The sequence below is a fragment of the Dioscorea cayenensis genome, chromosome 1 (assembly GCF_009730915.1).
Source record: "Dioscorea cayenensis subsp. rotundata cultivar TDr96_F1 chromosome 1, TDr96_F1_v2_PseudoChromosome.rev07_lg8_w22 25.fasta, whole genome shotgun sequence".
NCBI classification, from domain to species: domain Eukaryota; kingdom Viridiplantae; phylum Streptophyta; class Magnoliopsida; order Dioscoreales; family Dioscoreaceae; genus Dioscorea; species Dioscorea cayenensis.
The window spans coordinates 21913553-21925489 of record NC_052471.1 but is presented as its reverse complement, the minus strand read 5'-3'; the positions used below and the strand labels follow the sequence as shown (position 1 = coordinate 21925489).

The 11937-nt window shown below is 37.1% G+C and overlaps 1 pseudogene; it reads right to left on the bottom strand.

Moving 5' to 3' along the window:
- Nucleotides 1-8047: 8047 nt before the first annotated feature.
- Nucleotides 8048-10643, bottom strand: LOC120272418 (annotated as a pseudogene).
- Nucleotides 10644-11937: the final 1294 nt, after the last annotated feature.

The following is an 11937-nucleotide window of genomic DNA, read 5'->3' as shown; positions in this document are numbered from 1 at the left end:
AATAGAGTCTATTGAAAAGCAAGGTATATATATATTCTCAGGGAAAATGGAGTCTACTAGTACTAATTAAATGTGAGAATATTATTAAATGATGAACAATAGAAAACCAACAGTAGTCATTGGTATGAAGACTCTTTCTACAATCACTAGTTCATGTATTAGTGGTGAGTGGGAAGTAGATGGAGGTGCAATGTTGTTAAAAATAACCCTAATTAATAAATTCATAAATTTATTAAAAAAATCCTAATAAAAATTGACTTATCAAATTGATTTATTAATGATAAGGACGCAAACATACGTGCCAATCTTGTAATAGAGTCTATTGAAAAGCAAGGTATATATATATTCTCAGGGAAAATGGAGTCTACTAGTACTAATTCTTAATCCAAAAAGTAGCCTAAGAAAAGTGTTGTGATGTGACAATAAAGTAAAAAAGTAAACAGAAATCAAAAGTACTAAAGTAAATAAGGCCAAACAATTAAAGAAAATGGGATGCTTAGGCATAGACTCCCTTTACGGTTTTATACGTCCAAGACAACGGTTGTAAGTTTAGCAATCTTAATTTAACCGATAAAAATCCTAAGGTATACTATCCCCTTTTTCAATATGAATAGTAAATAATCCAGTATGGTGCTGATACAGGCACCCCACAATCTCCATACAATCTGTGAAATCTTAACAAGAATTGATAAGAATTTAAAGTGTAGACAATCCTTCTCTCAAAGTGATTGCCCCTAATCCCATATAGAGTAAAAATGAGATCTCTCTTTAGATCTACTCTCTATGATTTCAAAGAGTACAAAATTATTTGCTAATTCACTCATAGGAATTGTGGGAGGAGAATTCTCGAGTCTAAAGCACCATATCTCCAGACTTACTCACAAATCTTAATAAGTGCTTGTGTATAAGTATTATTAAGTATACTTTTCTTACATTGAGCATCAGTTTTATCATATTTTATGGCTCATTCATGTGTATTTGTGTTCTTTTGTGCATTCAGGGTTGTGGAGACAAGTTTGGAAGAAAAGAAGCAAAAATAAATCATGGACGCAATTGTTGAGGAAACTCTTGGACCGAACAAGGATCAAGGCACAAGTTATGCTCATAGACATGTGGGTGTGTACCAACCTCCACAATGTTCAAGTGAATATGAAAGGTGGAGAGGCACAAAGGCAGTCACACTCATGTTCCGACTTGTGCAACATTGTCAAGAGCTTCGTCCATGTGTTTGAAAGCAAGATGCGACATGATCTACCGCATGGTTGTGTGCCCAACTTGGTGGCCTAGATGAAGTAAAATGAATTCGGGAATACTTTGGCGAAAGTGTTGTTGCAGTTTACTGTAGCAAGCCACTCAAGTAAAATTACTGTAGCAGTTACTGTTCACAGTACATAGGAAAACACAGCCTAGAAATCCACACGGCCGTGTGGATGGCCGATTTCAGCCCTATAAATACTGCTTTGAGAGTTTGATTTGGGGATCTTCTTCCTATTTTTTGCCAATCTTTTAGGGGAAAGTCGCTAGGGTTTGGAGAGATTTTAGCTGGGATTTAGGAGCGGTTCTACGGCATTCGACATCGATTTTATTTGGAGGAGAACTATTGGGGAAGCTTTCATCGACATCGATTCGGCGAGGTGTGCCCTAGGCTTGACGATGGAGTCTTTGGAGAAGATGAGGCGGCTCTTGAAGACCATCGACACGGACGACAAAGGGGTTATCTCTATGGATTGCTTGCACTTACTTTTGATTTCATTTTTGACTTTGTATTGCTCCATGGCGAGCTAAACCCCTAGTGGGTGCTTGGACTTGTAAACCCTAGGATGATTTTGTTTCATTGACTTATATTATGTTTCTTTTAATTGATGCTTGAATTGAGTTTCAATATTGCATGATTATTGTTGTGATTTTCCGTTAGATTTTGACACTAGGGTTGAGAATCCATGTAGGTAATCCTTTGAAGGGTTGACAACTTTATTAGGGTTAGACTTAGTAAGGTTGAAGAGGGTGAGTTGAAAGGTAGCGGAACATCCCCTTTCCTCTCCGACGTGATTTATCCTACCTCCATGTTCCAAGAGTTCTTTGCGATCATGATAGAGTGAAGTGCTAAGAGACGAACTCCACTGGGGCTTAGTTGTACGAGCAACAGAGTGAAGTGTTGAGTAATCCTTAGTGATGTGGTTTAATCGTGGTTAGGGGTCTTTCGCCTGGACCAAAGGATTAGATCTAAGTTAGGGAATAGGATTTTCACTTAGAGTCCCTAGAGCTTTAAGCAGTCCCACACAGTAAGGACTATGCTAGGTGGGTCTCTCGACTCATCACACAACCACATCAAATATAAAACTAAGGCTTTTGTCTCATTAGTAGTCAAGATAATAAAAACACATGATTGAATTCAAAGTAAGGGACTACAATTAGAAATCAATATAAAGAATGAAAGGTCCACAACCAAAGTCAATAAAATCATGCCATAGAGTTTATCTATGCACAAACACTTACAAAATTAGTTCTCAATCAAGGGAGAACAATCATATGATTCACAATAGATAACCAGAATTATTGAAAGCATTAAAACCCCCTCTTCATTGTGCCTTTTGAGATTGCTATAGAACTTCCCCTTTTTCCTTCCAAGAATGCCGCCAGGGTGCTCTTCGATGGCTTAAATTCTCTTCCTTCAAGGTGGGTTAGCCTCTTTTCCTTGATGATTTACCCTTTGAGATCTGGAGAAAACTCCCATTTCTTTCCCAAAGCTCGGCCATCAAAAGATCCTTTCAAAACCCTCGTTAGAATCTTTTATACCTAGCCACTTATGGGCATAAGAATAAATTCATAAGAAGCTGGAGATGATGGGTTACGTGAATTACTGGACACCTTATGGCCATAATTCCTATCCGTTAGGTCTTTTGTCTTGGCGTTCTGGCCTAGCTTACAGTCGTAAACATTGCGCCGTAATTTTCTCTAGATTATTCTTACGACCATCCTTACGGGCATCTGTTTCTCCCTATAAGTTCCCTTGGACATCCCTTACTCTCTAACTTTTAGGAATAAGTCCTGCCAGTTGTTTGATTCTTATGCTCCCCCTTACAGAGATAAGCATGCTTGAAAATTTCTCTTCTTGAGGCTTACGACTGTAAGCATGGCCGTAAGGTGTCGGTAAGTGGTTCTGTCTAGCCTGTTCTTTAGTTGTTGGTGTTGAGAGAGCTCCATCTTCTTCGTTTTTGCTCTCTCTCACTCTTAAGCACTGGCTAGTACATGTGAATACAATTTTCACCATGTTTAGCACCATCTTTCACAAGAATACTCTAATATACACCGGATAAATGTATAAAATAATAATAAATCATGCATCTATGTACACTTATCAAATTCCCCCACACTTAAGCTTTAGCTTGTCCTCAAGCAAAAAGAAATATTACATACCAAGAGGAATTGGTGCATGACCTCAGGTAATAAAAAATTAGAGAGTTCCAAAAGTAACTGTGAAAACTTAATGCATTAATGCTAAAAATTTCCAAGTTCTAGAAATAGTTAAACTCTATCAAAAGTTATTGAGTGTGTGTGTGTTACAATTCTCTACTTTTCTTCTTTCGACCTACAAGACTTTAATAGCAAAAATTCACAATTAAACTTCTATTTTCTTCAAGGTAGTAGGCTCACACAACTCCTAAAAGGTAGAACTTTTTCTCTCAGGGCCTTATAGAGTGCTTTCATGCTTAAAAGAGGTAGCTTTTTCCACTTCATTTCTAGAGGACAGTAGCTTTCAGCCATCTAAAGGGATAGCTCTTTCTCTCATTAGAGCATACATAGCATCTGACTTATCGAGATTAGCTTCATATATCTAATAGGGGTAGCTCTTTCTGTCCATGTTATTCTCTTTTTTTAAAAAAAAAAAAATAATTTCTTTTATACTTGAAAAAAAATTTCACAATTATTTTACTTGAAGTTCAATGAAAAACTCAAACTATATAAAGTCATCAAAGGTCTACATTGCTACAATAGAGAAGTTGTGTGCTTTAATTGGAACAAATAACCAAGAATAAGGCAAACAAAAAATATAGAACCGTAAACAAAACATTCTAACATGTGTCCACACTTATACTAAGAAATTCCCACTAATCATTTGGCACCATATAAATAAATTATTTTTTAGACAACTACATTTCACACGACATTTGCCATTGTCTTGTAAAATTATTAAATTTGTATATTTAGCACGGTATTTGGCATGGAATTAAAAAGTTTAAAAAAATATATATATTTGCCGCAGTTTGTTAGTTCGCATAAAATGTTGTTAAAAATTTGACATGATTTTCTTTCGGTGCCAATTTTTTCATGCTAATTTAACATTTTTCTTGCAGTGTTCTATCATGCCAAGACCCGTTGGCCAAGCACGAGACAACCACCGTGACCTTCCCAAGGAAGGATACACACCATCTAATCCTTGAGTTAACTCAAGGCTTACAAAGAAAAGCTGCTTATACCTGTTCACTATCTTTGAAGAAGATAAAGAAACACACAAAAGATTCAAGAAAAATTCAGTCAAAGAAATACAAGGAGTGAAGGAGTATACAAGAAAGTATACAACAATATCTTACATAGCTCTCAAATACAAGTATAGAAAAGAACATATAACAAATAATAATTAAAAGTCTATAACATTGTAGTGGATCCACTTAATATGCTAAAAAAATAGTAAGACCCAAACTGACCATTACCAACGAGGCAGACTGACCTACACAGCTTCAAATGCCACATTGGTGAGCTATGCTAGACCTGCGAAAAGAAGAGAGTGGGTGAGTAACGACGTTACTTAGTGAGGGACAATGTATAGTACATTAGAGTAATAAATTCATAGAAAATTATCAAAATCAATGCTCAATAACTTGTTGATAAGGACATCAATAATAATAATAATAATAATAATAATAATAATAATAATAATAATAAAAAAAGATAGGTTTTTCATTTACCATGCAAAATAAAGCTTCCAAAATCTTGTAATTCAAATATAATCAAAATGCATATACCAAATCCTTACATGTAGTCAATATAAAAATATTCTGATAGAATCCAACAAAGTTTATTAAAATACATTTTAAAAGGAATATCACATTTAATAGAAATTGACCAAACCAACATTGACCGAGCACCCATACACAATGCCCGACCAAGGGTTTTTATCAAATAATGAAAAGTCCTCCACTTGCCGTTGGTCTAGTCATTCTGGATGCTAAAACATGAAGCTGGCCAAAACATATCTAATCCCATCCGTGGCCACGTACAGCTAGGTCCCGCCAGGGGTTTCCATGCATTCATCATCAAAACCCCTATCTTGGCATTAGCCTCTGATCAAACCGGGTGGTGACTCCAAGTATCTCAACATCACACCTATCAAGAGCTATACAATGCCTCATGCATGGAAAACCTTTAGGGATAACCATGCCACCTCTACATTGGCTAGATTGTGGAAATCCCCACCATGCAGTTCCAAACCTTGTCTACCGATTTGGGCTAATGCTGCGGACTATACCCCGCTAGCACCATTATATTTCAATAAACATATGAAACCATTTTCAGAATAAAGGAATCAATTTTATGGTCCAAGCTTTAATCCAAACAAACAATAAAGAAGAGAGGAGATGGGGCCGGTGTCTGGTGATTAGCGCAAGAGGATCAAAAGCAAATCATTTATTAATAAAAAAATTATTTATGAGAAAACATTTTTGTTCTATTTAATAATAGATTTATTTTATTTTATGAAATTAGACTTTTCATAATAATTTATTATTTCATATATACCCTTCAAAAAATTCTGAAGAGGCAGATCCAGATTTCTGTAAGAGGGAGTCTTTCGCATGCCACACTTTATGACTGTTTCATGTACTGTTTATGCAATGTACACTTGGGTCCAGTACTATTCTTATACTGTTTATGGGCCTAGATGTGGGTCCCCTGTGGGAGAAACATCACTTTCACCCTTCTAGGATTACAGGGGTGGGGGATTTTTTAGAAGATTTGTAAGCCATCGTAACTGGTGCACCTCTGTACCTGTCTGTCTCTTTGAGAGTCTCTTAAATGAGGGGTGCTTGTCTCCTATTAGTAAAAAGAATTTTTTTTTTTTTTCCAATCTCAGTACAATGGTAAATCAGTTCTTGGCTCCAAGTGGCATTCAAAGCTTTATTTCAAAACACTCTAAAATATATTTAAAATTAAATTTAGTTTGATGTGCTAATATATGATTCATCTACATCGTGGTGGATACTGCCATACTGATGCCAAGTTTTCATTAAAAGCTGGAGGACTATATTTGGATGAGAAATTTCGATAAAATAATCAATGTATGGTACTGTTATTAGATGTCATGCAAAGCATGGAATACATTGAATATTTGAAGACATAAAAAACAATAGAACACAAATTCAATGAAAGAGGCACACCATGCTTGATTTTATTTTCTCAGATCAGAAATTGGGACATCAAAATTTTTCACTCTTTAAAAAAATATATTTTAATTTGTTTTTATCAACTAAAACCTAAATTTAAAGCCCTGAACATTAAGCTAGAAACCCTTCCTTAAACCCTACATTGTAAATTGTGGTTTATTGTTTAGGATTTTGTGTTTAGGTTTTCATAATTTTGGGCATAGACTATTTGATTTTAAAATTTTAGGATTTTGAATAAAGTTTTATAATGTTTTATAATTTTTAAAATTAATTTAGAGATTTATACGGTTTGAAAATTTATAGGAGGAGGAATAATGTGGATAATGATGTATATGCCAAGTTGACATCCATGTCATTCGATAAATCTTTTTAGTGTGAAAAATTCTAATATATGGCTATCTCAAAATGAATGGGTATAAAATCTAACGTGATAACATTGTTTCAGACAATAATTCCTTAAAACAAATATATAGAGAGGCCACAAGCACCTTAGCTACAACTATAAAATAATAAATATTCAAGACATAATAACAAAATCTTATTTCATATCAACCAGGGAAAAAAATATCTGTATATTTGCTAATATACTATCGTAAATCTTTAATATTATAATATTTATAGCACCTTAAAAATATTTAAAATTCTAAAAATAGTTCCTAAGTCCACTTGTGCAGCCATGGTCTTCAAACTGTAAATACAAGGTAAAAAATCATTTGATATTAAATGTAATTTTTAACAATTCAAAATTTTTATTCAGACTACAAAATGAGAATATTTATGAAAGACGAGTTAGAATATGATTTTCCCCATGCTATAAAAGGGGCACGTACGTAATTGAAGTTTCAATAAAGAGAAGCTCACGACAAAGCAGAGCTATGTTCATGGCGACCTCCTCCTCCTCCCTTCTTCGCTCGTTCATATTTCGCCGATGTCCCAAACCATAACACCAGCAAGCCACCCAAAAAGACTTCAATAGCCCCCCCTCTTCATGTTGATGATTTTCAATAATGCCATGGTTCTTCCATCAGTGATCTCTTGACTGTCATCAACACATTCCTCTACGAGGCTCATCATTGCTCCGAATTCCCATTCTCTTTCTATGCACACCCAGTTCACAACTCTCTCAAATTCATCACCGATCAATGTGCTGACGAGCTCCGATCATCCTTTCCCAACTCCTCCGGCCCTCCTCCACCTTATATAATAGCATTTTCATGAAAAATAGAATTAGGAAATTTTTTTAAAAATATTTAAATTTATTTTTAAGTTATAATTTTTTTCATAAAAATATAATGAAAATTTAAAAATATTTGTATAATATTAATAAAATCTCAAACCCTTAAATAGATGCATCTATAAAATATGTTTTGAACGATTACTATAAATATTTAAAACTTTAAGTTATTTATAATTTTAAAAATAATTTTAAAATATTTTTTTTTATAAAAATATATAAATTTAGAAAAGGATTTAAAGTTCCATTCTAAACAAATTCAAATATGTTTCTACTATAAAAACGGAATGAAATATGGATTGGAAATGGATTAGATTTCTAATCCAATTTATAACAGAGTAGAAAATGAATTCCAATTTATTTCCATAAAAAACAGATTTATTTCGTTAAGATGTCTTAAAAACTAATTCATGCGCACATAAAGACAATTACATAGTGTTTAATTATTCATCCAATTATATTAATATTATAAACATATAATTTCTTCTTCAAACGAGATAGGCTTCACAGGCCAACCTCGGGATAGGCCGGGCCTTCGACGGAACGGTCCGTTGCAAAGTAAACCCAAATGCCTCAGTCATGTCCAAATTTTCAGGACTAAGCCCGTCAGCCAAGGCCCAATCAAAGCCATGCACTAAGCTCGCTCCCCATTAACGTCACCATCCTCAACCCCAGACGCAAACCGAGGCAAATCCGGCGGCCGGCGCCGAACGGAATCAGTTCGAAGTGGGCCCCTTCAAGTCCAAGTCAGCGTGGCTCCCACCGTGGAGAAACCGGCTTGGTTTGAACTCTAGTGGGTCAGACCAGACCTCTGGATCTCTGGCTATGGCCCACACGTTGACCAAGAGGGTGGCGCCGCCGGGGATGTGGAAGCCGCCGACTTCGCATGGCTCGGCGGCGGTGCGAGGGAGTGAGAGTGGAGTTGATGGGTGGAGCCGGAACGTCTCTTTGATGATGGCTCGGCGGCGGTGCGAGGAAGCTTGGCTAGGTCTGGCTCAGAGACGAGCCGTGACCGGCCGGTGACGGAGTCTATCTCGGCTTGGACGGCGGCGAGGATGTCCGGGTGATGTATGAGCTCCGCCATGGCCCACTCAACTGTGGTTGCTGACGTGTCAGTTCCGGCCGTGAATAAGTTCTTCAGCGAGTGTACAACAAGTGATTGATATGTTAGTTTCACCAAACAAATTCTAAGTATACTATACGTAGGAAAAGTGAGAAAGAGGAATGCAACAACTCATATGAATGTCATCAATGCGCAAGCATGATATGCAGCCATCTAGGAATCTTGGAAAGAGAGCAATGCATGTTGATTTGTATACATATGCTTATTTATATAGCATATTATGTAAGAATTATGTATGGAAGAAAATAAAAAAAGAACTTGTACACATGTAGACACACACACATCATATATAATTAAAGAGCATGTCTATGTGTTTGTGTGTGTATACATGTATATATATATATATGAATGTTGGGATGAGAGCAATGCATGTGGATGAATAGATAGATGACATCATATGCCAGAAGCATGCGGCTAAATATAGGAAAAAGTGGGCTGGAAACATGGAAAATGTCTGGAAATTAAAGAGTACAGTAATATAGGTGGAAAATCTCTATCGACTCTTTCGTATTTGTTAGGTGATGCATTTCTTTTCGTTTAATATTCAACGTTCTCAATTTGTCAAGTGCTTCCCTTTCAATGAAAATAGCTTGTTTGGATTATCTCTTGGTCATTATGTGTGATCTAAGAATGGTTAAAGTTTTAAAGGAATGAAGTTTCTTGCTATGAAACTTAATTAGTCACTACCAAACGTCAAACTCATGAGACTTATTCTAATAAAATTGCATAAATTGAAACTTGAAATCTAGCTAATAATCATAAATATTAATTAGGTTGCATGTTTGGAAGAAAACTACGTAATGTTTGGTAGAAAACTACGTAATAAATATCACCTGGAGCAAGGCCTTGATATTAGTGTCAGTGAGCTTAGCCTCCTCCTTCAACCCTAACAACACACTAAGAAGATCACCTCCTTTATTTCCATCCTCCATCTTATGCTCCTCCATGATCTTGCTCAAGAACCCATCATACCATCTATGCAGCCTCTTCATCCTTCCCACCACCCCTTGCAAGTCAAAGGGCCTCAGCCACGGCACAAAATCACCAATGTAGAACACTCCGGCGAGCTTCATGAGCTCCACCACCATCTCCTTAAACTCACCAACACCACCCTCATCAAGCACCCTCCTTCCCACTACCGCCCTTGAGAGAGTGTTAGTCGCACAAACATTCACCAAATTCCCTAGGCTCACCTCCTTTCCTTGAGCTCTAACAAGCTCACTGGCCAGCAGCTTCACCTCACCCTCTCTAACATGGCGGAGTTCATCAAGAGCTTTGGTGGAGAAGAGGTGGAGGGAACACAAGCGGTGGAGCGTGCGCCACCGGGGACCGTAAGGGGCAAAACACGATATCTTGGTAGTTGTAGGCGATGTGCTCGCCACTGGAGTTGGGTGGTCTGTTAGAGAAGTTGGCGTCTAGAGTACTGAGGAACTGGAAGGCGATGCTGGCTGAGGATGCAACGACGACAGTGACAGAGCCAAAGCGGAGATGGAAGAGAGGGCCGTAGGTTTTGGAGAGGTTGTGCAGGGTTTGGTGTGGCTTGGAACCTAGCTGAGGCAAGTTGCCAAGAATTGGCCAGCCTATTGGGCATGGTGGTAATGGAGGTTGGTGAGCTTTTTTGTTCTTGGTCTTGTTAGAGATGGAGAAAAGGAACAAGAAGAGAGAGGAGATAACAAGGGTGGTGAGTAGGAGAGGAGACATAGTTTGTGCTCGTGCGATTGTTTAGTTGTGAGTGAGGGCCAATAATGGTGGGATTAGGAGAACTTATTGAGACCTAATCAAAAGGAGAATACTAACTCTCCTATTATGTACAGGTGATTTGACATAATATTTTTAATTTATTTAAAAAAAAATGGATAAACCACCCGATAATATTAAAAAGAAACATAAGACAAACAAGAATCCCAAAAAACAAAGAGCTCACTAGGTGACACTGGCAAAAATTAAACAATAGAAAAACAACAAAGACATGGGGAACCCCCACAACCACACCAAAAAGAAAAAGAAAAACTATAACAAAATGGGAGAAATGGAGCATACATAGAACAACAACAAAACAACAATCAAACACACAAAACCCAGGAGAACCCCAAACCGGGGGATGGGGCGCGAAAAAGATTAAATCAAGGAATAATGCCGCTAAAGGTGTGATTCCTCAGTGCACTCCCGAGGGCATCAACGGCACTCTGGTTGCCAATAGAGACTTGACAAAAGAGAGGCTACACTTGATCAAAGGGATGGAGGGCTCCAGATAGGCATGAACCGGACCTAGGGATGCAAAAAACCAAGAGAGAAGCAATCAGTCAATTTTGCAAATGATCATAGGGAAATTAAAGGCCAAGCAAGATAAAATGTGGCTATTCCTTTCAGCCCAAAGAGCCCAACAAATAGCGCGAACAGGTAAATTCCCCAAGGGCTTGTGGAAGAAAGCCCTATTAAGCACGAACTTCGAAGAATACACTGAAATGCGGCCATATCCGGGCCTCGAAAGGACATCCAAGCAAAAGATGGCCCACATCTTCAAAGTCTGAATGGCAAAAACACAAGTGGTTGTGGCAACCTTATTGCATCTTCTACAAGATTTTTCAAAGTTAGAATCTTGTCATTAAGAGCAAGCTAGAAGAAGATTTTCACTTTCAGAGGGCACGCGCCTCTCCAAAGCGATTTACTTAAGGAACATCTCGTCATTGAGGAAGGTGGAGAAGAATTTGACTGAAAACACCTTCTTGTCCCATCTCTAAATTTTGAGATCGCTGCCATTCGAGAACAAGGAAGACAGGTGCCAATGCATCAACAAAAGTAATGTTACGTGTGTATATATATATATATATAAATATATACACAAATACGTTAACTCCAAACATTCATAGAACGCCCGTAGATAGATAAAAGTAAGAGAGAGAAAAGAGATGAGAGAGATAGAGAGTAAGTGGGATAGAGAGAGAATGCAACAAGAACGATAAAAGTATACAAAGTGTTGTATGGGTTAGATGGTGTTTGGTCGGTTTTATAATTTTTCTCTGAAGGACGGTTCATACTGATTGAGTTATTGTTACGATCATGATCTGACAGTTCAAATTAAAATAATATACATATCATTTTTTTTTACTGTGCTACTACTCATAAATACAATATTACTA